The sequence below is a fragment of the Ambystoma mexicanum genome, chromosome 7q (assembly GCF_040938575.1).
Source record: "Ambystoma mexicanum isolate Mex_15411 chromosome 7q, UKY_AmexF1_1, whole genome shotgun sequence".
NCBI classification, from domain to species: domain Eukaryota; kingdom Metazoa; phylum Chordata; class Amphibia; order Caudata; family Ambystomatidae; genus Ambystoma; species Ambystoma mexicanum.
Window position 1 is genome coordinate 853,215,082 of NC_090941.1, and position 11,757 is coordinate 853,226,838.

Here is an 11,757-nt window from a genome sequence, read left to right on the forward strand (position 1 = left end):
TATAATACCAACATTCAAAAGACAGCTATAGCTACATGTCAAAATTATATTACTTGCCTAACACACAATATAGGAAACGGTACACCTACACCTACCCCTAGAGGTCATTTCAGACCCCCAGAACTACTTTTTGAATGCCTTCAAATGGATTACACAGAAATGCCACAATGTGAAAGATTCAAATATGTTTTAGTTGTAGTATGTATGATTAGCAAATGGACAGAAGCATCCCCTATGGTGGATAATACTGCTTTGAGTACTGCCAAGACTTTGGTGGAAGCGTATTTTCCAAGATACGGAATGCCCCATACAATCTGGAGTGACAATGGTGTTCACTTTGTAAATAAGACAATGGAACTAGTATGTCATGTGTTGGGAATACGCCAATGATTCCATTCAATTTATCACGCACAAGCAGCAGGTCTTGTGGAGAGATTCAATTCCACCATTAGCGGCAAATTGGCAAAGATCTGTGCTAGTAGACCTCTCAAGTGGGTAGATGCTTTGCCCCTAGCCCTAATGTCCATACATACTGTCCCGCACTCAGGAGTAGGTTTATCACTTAAGAGATAGTAATGGGATGACCTGCAAATATATAGGGAATCCCAAGTCCAAGAAAACTGTCTAATGTCCCTTATCCTTTGTTGAGCGATTACTGTTTGGAGCTTACTAAGAGGTTGTCTATTATCCATAAACAAGTCAAAGACTCTTTTCCTAGACCTCTGGAAGGACCAGGCCACTATATCCAGCCTGGCGACTGGATCTTCACCAAGAATTTCCAGTGATCATCCAGCCTACAGCCAAGGTGGAAAGGCCCTGTGAAAGTTCTATTGGCCACCCAGACTTGCTGTAAGGTGTGAAGGACATCATAACAGGATACATGTGAGCCGCATGAAGCAGACTCCTCAATTCCTGGCTGGGAATACACCTACCGAGCTACTATGGGAAGAATCTGTGCTGAAAGGGACTGATAATTCCCAAAGACTATCTATGTGCAATGTTTTCCCAGGTATCATGCCTCCCAGAAACATCACAGGAGTGACAGAGGGACCATGATATAACCTCAGGACACAAAAGCTGAAGTGACTATGCTGATTGACATTGCTTCTTTTCCTGATTGACATTGTTTCCTTCTCTACAACGGATTGTCCAGGGCGGTGAATACCGGCATCTTTAACAAACTGTCTTTGGGTGAGGCATATGAACACTCCTGAAACTCCTATAACCCTTGTTTTACCTCATTCTGTTAGGACATTTCCAGTGAAAAGCTATCTCACTACCACCAAGAACTTAAATAAACACTGACTTTTGCTCCAGAGCCAAGCACAGGACACTAAGGGGAAGGGTAGACATGGAAAACCTGCTATTGTGTTGCGAGGTGGAGAGCATCCAGAGGGCCTACCTGGACACCAACCTCCTGAACGACAACATGCTGCAGGCCATGTTGAAGGCCAAGGAGAGCTGCTCCCGCTCAACCTCATACTTCAAGTGCGTGCAGAAGGAGGTGCAGTCCTACATGCGCAAGATTGTGGCCACCTGGATGCTGGACATATGTGACGAGCAGAGGTGCGAAAAAGAGGTGTTCCCTTTGGCAATGACTTATCTGGACAGATTCTTGTCTGTGGAACAGCTTAAAGAAAACCAAGTGCCACTCCTGGGGGCCACTTGCATGTTTTTGGCATCGAAAATGAAAGAAACCATCCCATTAACCGTGAAAAAGCTCTGCATCTACACAGCTAATTCTATCAGACCCTATGAATTAGTGCAAATGGAGCTGTTGACACCGAACAAACTAAAATGGGACTTGGCCTCCGTCACCCCTCATGACATCATTGAACATGTTCTTTACAAAATACCTCTGAGAGAGTACACCAAACAGATCATCCGCAAGCACGCACAGTCTTTCCTGGCCCTCTGCGCTACAGACATCAGGTTTATTGCAAACCCTACATTCATGCTTGCTGCAGGCAGCGTTGCTGCAGCTGTGCAAGGCCTCCACCTCGACGACACTCACAGTTTCCTCTCCCAGAGGTGTCTCACACCCTTCCTTTCACAAATCATCAAGTGTGACCCAGATTGTTTACAGCTTGTCAGGAGCAAATTGAATTGCTGCTAGAATCCAGTTTACGCCATGCCAAACAACACAATGGGCCTCATTACGAGTTGGCCGGTAAAAAAAACAAATTACTGGCATGCCGGTGCAACCTAGTCCGTGTTGCTCTGCTGCCAAAATCAACAGATGATTCCGAGTCAGCAGGCACGTGCATACCAGCATGCCGGTAACGGCTGCACCAGCATGCCGGTGGCCCTCCAAACCTCTGATAGCGGCATCATCCATGCCGGATCTACGTGATCCGACTGTGGCTGATTTTCCCGCAGCCGGAAAGTTTGCATTAGAAATGTGCAAACCACAACATTTTTGCGCATTTCCCATGCAAACACACGTATAAAACCCCTACGTACCCACACCACCACCCACACCCATAACACACCCAAGACAGCCCCCCACCCACACCCTCAACACACCCCCACCCACACCCCCAACATAAACAAACTCTACTTAACTTTTTCTTCACGCTGAGTCCTTGCAGCGACAGTTCCCTTTCACTTCCGTGATCGGGAACCGATGCCGCAGGGTTCCTTGTTTTTTTACATTATAGTGAGTGGGGTGTTGCGGGGGAGACCCCCGCAGCCCCTGCAGTCTTTTTTATTTTTTTATACTTACCTACAATGCTACCACGAAAGGTTCAAACTTTTGGTGTTCGAACCTTTCGTGGTAGCATTTTTCGGTCTTTTTGTACAGTCAGACCTTTTTTCGGTCCGATCGTACAATTCCCCCTTGCCGCAGACACAGGCACCGCCATCCTAGATGCCGTAAAGAACGGTACCGTTGATACTGATATCGTAAATACCGGCACCGAAAGTGCCGATACCGGAAGCAGCGTCATCATGCCGGAACGGGAAATGCTCTGGCCACCATCTTTAAAAACACAATCCATTGTAATCCTCTGCCTTCAGCACCTGGATTTGGAAACTGTGGACAGTGTTAGCAAGGACATGACCAAGGCAACCCGAAAAGGCGCAGTGTAGAATGAAAGCCACGTTTTTCAGATTAGGAACTGCTGCCCGACACTCTGGTCGAGCATGCAGATGTCGTGTTCTGTGTTGACCAGTGCCTTGCAGCACAAATAAGGAAATTGAACTTCTGGGAGGAGGTGGCGCAGAAGGTCTCTGCAGTGGGGACAACCCCAGGCACAGTTAAAGACTGCAGGAAACGTTGGGACGATCTACGGCTGCGTGTCTGCTACATCCTTTTGGCAAACCGCAGCCAGGCCCAGGCAACAGGTTGTGGAGCATCATCGCCTATAAAGCTGGTACAGCGGGAGGAAACCTGCAGCTCTGTAATAGATATGGAGGCCATTGAGGGTGTTGGCCATTCCGAGATGGGAGTCCCATCATCGGTGGATGACGGTGAGTGACCCTTAGCCTAACACAAAAGTCACCACACACACCCAATACCCCAAGTACAATGTTGGAGTCCAAATGGCAAGTAGGTGTGAGCAAATACATGGGCCATCACCTCCCACCTAAAGTCAGCCCCTACAAAAGCGCAACATCCCTGCCATTAAAACACACAACTAACCCCACTGACACAAACCACAAGTCCCCATTAGCAAACACAAGCACCATCTGCATACACACACACACATATACATCACCGCAAAGATACAGGCCTGACCACTGTGCCATCCCATTGCATGGTGCACACATCACCACTGCCGATTGCACACTTGACACACCCACCATAACCATGCACGAAGTGTAAACACCAATGTAACAACGCACATTGTGCAAGCACGCGGACCCACATCTAGACACCACATGGCACACAGCCCCTGAAGCATGGCCAGAACATGCAAGCCATGATACAGCTGTCAGCCACCCAACAGACGCCATGCCCATCATGGCTGCACCAGAAGGATGCCCAAACACTGCACTCCCATGCCCCCAACTCCTGTAAGCACCATCGCCACCCCTCCAACATGTACACGAGAATGCACAGGACTCAAAATGAAGTAGCATCGATGTATGTAGGATGTACGTTGACCCATGACTGATGCCCTGCCTCTCTACCCCCCACAGGCACGCGATCAGACAGCGAGGCAGAAGACACTGCAACACCAACAAAGACAGCTGCACACCTGAGCCGAGGCCGCAAAAATGCCTCCTGGGCCTCCACATCAAGGGCAGGCTATAAGAAAACCACTGCTGCCAAGCCACAGCCCCCCAGCCAACAGGGCGCACAGGCTGCAGAACCTTGCAAGGAGGCACTGCTGCCATGAAGGCACCCATGGTAAAAGGCACACCTCCCATAAATCTCCCCATCAGAAAAACATCAGCTACACAGGACACACCTCAGGTGGAGGAGGAGGGATCACCTGCGGCCAGTGATGTGGAGGGGCCACAGTCGACGGCCACCAGTGACCTTGAAGAGGCAGCGCAATTTGCGCAACATAGCGTGGAGGAGGTGGAGGAAGAGGACACTGCAGTCTACAGCTTGCCAGAGGACATGCCAGACACCCAACCATGCTGGACAACTCACAGTTCTCACCCAAGCCTGGCTCCGGTGGAGATGCCTCCGTGGATGACATTCCCGTACTACCACGCAGCCCAGCAACCATGCACCCACCACCACCTCCCGTGCAACCACCGGCTGCGCAATCCATCCGGGACTTGGAGGGCCGTTTGACCCGCATAGAGGAGCGCCAGCAGGCCATGCATGATATGGTCAAACAATATGTAGCGGAAGGGGAAGCCACATGCCTGGACATGCAAGAAAACACCAGGACAATAGGCTGTGCAGTCTACCGTGAGGCCCGGCGCATGCGTGAGGGCATGTCAGCAATGACACAGGCTGTCACCCAGTTGGTGGCCACCATGCCCCAACAGCATGCTGCAGAGGCCAACCCACAAGCCCACCCATCGACCAGCTCAACACTGGCGAGTTCGACCCAGACGAGCCTGCTGCGTAAGTCACAGCGCTGTCTGCGCTGGCCAAACGAACAACCCCCACCACCTAAAAGGGGGCGTCAGTAGCCTGACACACATTGGGGATCAAGTTGAACTTGAAGTGGGTGCAGGGGCGTGGGTGTGTGTGGGTGTAGGGGGGTGGGGGATGGGAGGGGTGGGTTTATGGGGCTTTTGGGGGTAGGGGTGAGAGGCGTGGATGTGTCAGGGTGTTGGGGGGTGCTGGGTGTAGGGGGTTGGGGGGCATGGGTGTGTAGGGGTGTTGGGGGGTGAGAGGCGTGGGTGTGTGTGGGTGTAGGGGGTGGGGGATGGGAGGGGTGGGTGTGTGGGGGCGTTGGGGGGTGGGGTGAGAGGCGTGGATATGACAGGGTGTTGGGGGGTGCTGGGCGTGGGTGTGTTGGAGGTGGGGGCATGGGTGTGTGGGGGGTAGGGGATGGGAAGGGTGGGTGTGTGGGGGTTTTGGGGGGTGGAGGTGAGAGGCGTGGATGTGTCAGGGTGTTGGGGGTGTTGGAGGGTGGGGGCGTGGGTGTGTGGGGGTGTTGGGGGGTAGTTTGTTGCATATTGAGGGTTGGAGGTCCACGTTGGTTCCTGTTCACTGTACATAGTTATGATTCATTTAATACACTTGGTGTGCATAAGAAAAACAAAGGACTGGACATTGCTTTTTGAGTGCGTGTCAATTTATTTCTTAACTGTGCCCAGTGCTCAGTGTCCCCCATTCCAAGTGCCTTGTGTAACCTAGTCCATCAAAAGTAATGTGCAATCAAACTACACGTCCTTCATTCACATTGTGCCATGGTCGATATGCATCTTCTCCACCATCATCCTATTCTTCTTCTGGTGGAATGTGGTCCAGGTCAGTGGGCAGGGGACCATTGCGCCGGATGCACATGTTGTGGAGCATGGCACATGCCAACACTATCTTGCTCACCTTCTAAGGCCTGTATATGAGTGCCCCACCCAACCTGCTGAGGCAGCGGAAATGGGCCTTCAACAGGCCAAAAGTCTGCTCAATCGTGACACGAGTGCATGCATGTGCACGGTTGTAGTCCTCTTCGTGCCTGCTGACTGGTTGCCTGATGGGGGTCAGGAGCCACGGCTTCAGGGGATACCCGGTATTACCTGCATGGGAGCAATGGAAAGTGTATCCGTGAACATTGTTGTCATTCCTTGTGTGCAATGCCTGTACAGTGTTAATGGTCACATGCCACAGATTCATCATGACTGCACTTGACATTTCCTTATAGTAAGACCCAGGTAAGTGTACATAGGGATGGTCCACGCCTGGGGGGTATGTGTGCCGATCACGTATTAGGGACCTTTCCATCAGGTACAGAACTCACACATTTGAGTTGATGATGACCATGATCTGCTGACATTTGATGGGTGTGTTGCGTTTGAATGTGTACTATACTTGTGGAGTGCATCATCACATATATGCCTGATGTGCTTCATGGCACACAGTGGTTTGCTAATCATGTTTCCAACTACTTGATGTTACCATGTAGTTGTCCATCACTGCCTTCCCCCATGTGACCAGGGCCCAATGGCAATGGTGGTATGGTCTGCCAGTGACGGCAAACATTTCTGTGTTGGGGCTGGGTGTGTACTGGCATGGTGGAGCTGAGGTACTGTGGATGGGTCCTGCGCCACTCGCTCATATGTTGGTGGTGGTGACTGATCAGTGATTACATTTGTTTCCATGCTTTCAGCATTGCAATTGTAAGTGCCCCTTGAGGTGCCTGGGCTGGTATACTGGTCTGCGGTGTACCTGTGGGGTGGATGCAGTGACAGAGATTTCCAAGTGTGGCAGTTGGATTTGCCCTAGGCATAGCTGCATGTCCAGTGATGGACTTTGCTCCGCTCATGTATTTCAGGCATTGTGCCTGCAAGTTGGTGCATCGTGGTACCTGTGGTTCATGACTGATGATGTTCAACGTGTATGTGCTGGGGTGGGTGCTGTGTATGTTGCTTACATCAACGCACAGCTGTGTAGGCATGCCACCTGCATCCATTGGCTGTGTCGAACATTCTGTCGAGGTGATTGGGCTAACAGTTATGCCACCTAGGTCGCTGTGTCCCCCCCCCGGCAACACCCCTCATACCCTAGCCAGCAGACAGGTTGCCTATGCTTGTGTTCCCCCACCCAGGCAACACCCCTAATACCCCAGCAAGCAGACAGTTTGCCTGTGCTTGTGTTCCCCCCCAAGCAACACCCCTTAAACCCCAGCCAGGTACGTTGCGCAGCGCATCGTGCCATGTAGCGGGGAAGCGTGGAGTTGTGCAGCACCATGGCATCATATGTGGATCCCGGGTATCTTGCACAGCAATGCGTAATCAATTGGCTTGCATCGCACACCATCTGGACATTCAGGGAATGATAGAACTTCCTGTTGCGGTACACTACCTCCTCGCCATGCCAGCTCCACATGGCTGCAGTCGATGGCACCGATTAAGTTTGGCATGCCTGCCAGTGCATAAAATGCAATTTTGGGTGCATCCACCTCCTCCACAGTCCGTGGTAAATATATGTGGTCCTTTCCATGTTTCAGGAGGGCATCTAGCACCTGGTTGAGCACACGGGAGAAAAATGGTTGTGAGATGCCATGCAGCTGTCCCACTGTCTGCTGGTAGGGGCGTGTGGCAAGGAAGTGCAGCACAGACAGTACCTTCAGAAAGGGGGGGGGATGCCTGGCTGGATGTTGATGAGGCTTACCGGGTCGTCATGGATGAGGTCCACTATTGTGCATATGGTTTCCCTGTCCAGGCGGTACAGGGTGTGGATCTGTGCAGGGGTTAGGTCAAATGGACTGGTCCTTACGTGAGGGATTGGTGGCGGCCTGCAGGGTACAACTGCCTGTCCTGGTGGTATGTGCTGGCCCTGTCTCACCCTCCTCCTGCGCCTTGGCTGTATTCCCTGGTTCAATGCCTGCTGGAGTAGTAGCAGTGCAGGCATGTCCTCCAGCTCCAGTATTGCAACTGCTAATGGTAGCATTGTGGGATTGGAAGGGGTGTGGTGTGTAGGTGTGCTCCTTTTGTGCTGTGCCAGACTCCATTGTCTCTACCTGTGCTGATTGTGTGCACCTGTGGCAGGTTTGAACACAGCAGATTGCTATTAACGGCTCCCCCGCGATGCCGGTGTTAACGGCATCATGGTATCTGTTCTTACCGGCATCTGGATGCCGTTATGTGCATGTCCGTGAACCTTGTAATGTGCACTTCCTTACGGCAAGCCGGTATTACTGGCACGGTTGCCACGTGCCCGCACCCATTCCAGGATGGTGCTATCTGGTCACAACGGGTCCCTGCAGATGCTGGTAGCACGGGCATCGTGGGTCGTAATGCACCAGTCTGGTAAAAGATGCTGGTATTCCCTTACCGGTATCGTTATTACCGGACCGGCAATCTTTTAATGAGGCCCAATGTTTCTGAATACAAAAGTATTGACGACGAGGACAGATCTACCTTGCACTCCAACTGATGTACGAGATGTGAACATTTGAATGTTTAAAGGGACTTGTGCACCACTAGTGGTGACACTGACTATGTGTCACAAGCTATTGTCCAGGAAGAAGAAATATATGAAATTGTTCCGTAACTGTGGTCTAAAACTCTTATTGTAAAACTAATGTAGGGTCGTTCGTGGAAAACGTATTTTATTTGCCCATTAGTTCATAAAATGTAACCTGCCAAAGCCATTACAATGTAACCTGCCATTATAATATAAACTGCTAAAAGCCCTTTATGAAACTGAAATGAATAGGCCTCACTGCGAAATAGATTTACTGCACACGATGCATACAACCTGCTTGCTTTAGCTAAACGAGTAAAGTTCAAGGCATGAACTTTACACAGCTTTTGGACGTGTTTTTTATTATGTCATCACAGATGTAATGTGGTTCTGCTGACTTTGATCAAGATGTTTCCTTAAAGTAACTGCAAATTGCAAAGCCTATGCAGAAATAAAGCGCCTGACACGAACTTCACTTTTCATAAAGAAAAGCTACTTGTGGTTTAAAAGTTGAACTCTCACAAAGAAGCAGGTATAAGCATATGCTATTTTTTGATGAAGCCGCTGTCATTAACTTATGATATGTCTGCTGACATGCATTACCGTACATAAAGTCTTGACACGTACAATAATTATGCAGAGTTGGCATGATGAGATGATGAATTGACCACGGGATGTCTAGAGATTTGCGCACGTAATGTCTGAAATTTAAGTATATATACAAGACCATTTTGTATTGCCATTTGTCAGAGACTGCGATGGCTTTCTGCTATCGTGGTTTTTCTGGCCCACTTAAGTGTAAATAAATGTGGTTTTGCCACAAGGCAAACTTTGTAATCTCTGTGTTGGAGTCTCAGATATCTCTCGTGTTGTATTATTTCCAGACGGGGTGAACCCAAACCTGCTGCATTGTAATATTGTTTACACTTTGCCATTTTAAAAGATATTTCTGTAAAACAGGCCATGTTCTGGGGTTAGCAGAATTATACTTTTGACACATTTGTGCCTTGTTATTTTCAGGTATACAGCTCCAGTGCAACAAGCGCAGGTCTCTATGAATACAGAGAGTAGTTTTAGCTTGGAGCATTTCAGCATTTCCTGCTGTCAATTTAAAGGTATTCAACCTCAGTCTTTAGTGCAAAATGTACTCAAGGCCCAATATTGTTGCTGAGATGGTTTAATGTGTGGCACAGTCCGATCCATGTGTCTAGTGCTGTCTCTCAGGTGTGCAGAGGATTACCTGCGCACCTGAAAGACAGCACTAGACACATGGTGTCGAATAATAGATGAAATGTGATGCAAGTGAAGCAGATTAAAGGTATTATTCCAGCACCTCTCTTGTTGAATTCAGACTCTCACTTTGAATTTAGGCAGTCTTCATTTTCCTTTGATTCTCCCCACAATGTGGCTATAAGAAAAATTGATATGCATTAATGCCACAAGTGAGTGTGATTTTGGAAAGATATTATTTGGGATTTATAAAGCAACAAGATGGGGAATCTGTTGAGGAGTTTGTTGCTGCATCAATATGCCTTGGCTGCTACTTGTGAGTGATTGTGGGTCTGCTCACAAACAGGACTAGTTAATGCTTATAGGAATAGCAGGATTAGAGAATACATCTGGTTACTTGAAGATCTCACTATGTTTGAAGTGTTAACGCCAGCATAAAAACTGAGATTTGTCTATGATATGTGTTAAGGAAATCACTAAATAACGACATGAAAAGGGGATGCTATGAGTGTGGCAAACTTAGATGCTTCAACCTCTAAAAACCAAGGTAACCAATATAGGAGTTCAACCATGCATATTTCAAGAACAAAACTGTGACAAAGTGTTCAGTACCAATCATCTAGCTAATTATAAATAGTGTCAAAGTGTCAATTCTGTTGGCAAGAATTATGGAATGAGGGGTTAGGATTCTAAAGCAGTGACAGCTGGTGACTTCATAAAGAGACGGGCATACATGGTTGACCCAAAGTTGGTTGCAAGTGAGTGAGCACAGCAAGTGACTCTGAACCCCATAATGCAGGCCTGCCATGTATCATAAAGTGACGGGGCCACAATGCTTCCCAATTTAAAACAAAATGAAATCCTCTCATACTCCATGCCTCAGTATAATACACGTTAGGACACGTCTTTGGAATGTAAACTGTTCCTCAGCCTTACACTGAACCAGGAGCATAGTATTGTGCTAGTTCCAATGGCACTGTAACTACTTAAAACACCTTACTTAATGTGCCAGTGCAGATGTAAGTAATCCAGTGCTGTGCACAGTGGACACCTACAATGTGAATCACCTCTCCATCCAGCCATATCAGTGTCACTTGTGAGGAGCTCATCCTAGTGAAATTTGCATTTGACATCTAAGGAATGCTTTCTACTAGATCCAGTTGTAACATATACTGACATCCATCTGATAAAATCAAATCAACTCTGGACGTTCACTGATGGCAATTTCAGTCAATGTATTGACATACATCTGTGATCAATTGGATGCAGTAGAAACCATTTGAAAACAGTCATCAAAAATGTATACATGGGCATTCTTTATTCAGATGAAAATCATGAGACAGTAGAGGCTAATTACAGCAATAGCGGATATTTTAATTGGCTTCTACTGGATCCAGTTGCTAACATATACTTTATTTGACAATGAGGTAAACTGACTTTCAGACTCACACACTTACACTTTTCTTTTTATATTCACATCTTCGTTAGTTTTACTATAGTAAAACAATACATCGAAGTTTACACAAACACAGGCCGGGACGGCCAAGCAGAAGTCCAGTAATCACATCATCTCCAAGAACCTCCCCCATATTCCTTCATACAGGTTTCTTCTGTTTGCCCAAAATTACCCTCTCCATCAGAGACATTTTACATAAATCATCAATCCTGGCAGACCCGCAAGGAACAGTGACATTTTTCTAGTTCCTCAGAATGATCTTTCTTGCTGAAAGGGCTGCCCTAAAAAAAAGAAAACCTCTGTGGGTAGCTCAAACCCTCCAAGAGGGTATCATCCCCCATAATTACAGTCTGGAAGTCAAAATCAATATCTTTTATTAAAACTCTATTCATGGTTCTAGTCACTTCCAACCAAAACAACCGCACCTTTGAACACTCCCAGAGCATGTGCTTGAAGGATTCCTCCATGTGGCCAAAGCCCCAGCAAACATCTGCAGTACATCAACCTCTTGCAAACATCTTGACTAGAGTCG

The 11,757-nt window shown here is 48.1% G+C and overlaps 1 pseudogene; it reads left to right on the forward strand.

The window, feature by feature from the left end:
• Positions 1 to 1,351: 1,351 nt before the first annotated feature.
• On the forward strand, positions 1,352 to 8,531 carry LOC138528776 (G1/S-specific cyclin-D1-like; annotated as a pseudogene).
• The last annotated feature ends 3,226 nt before the right edge of the window (positions 8,532 to 11,757 follow it).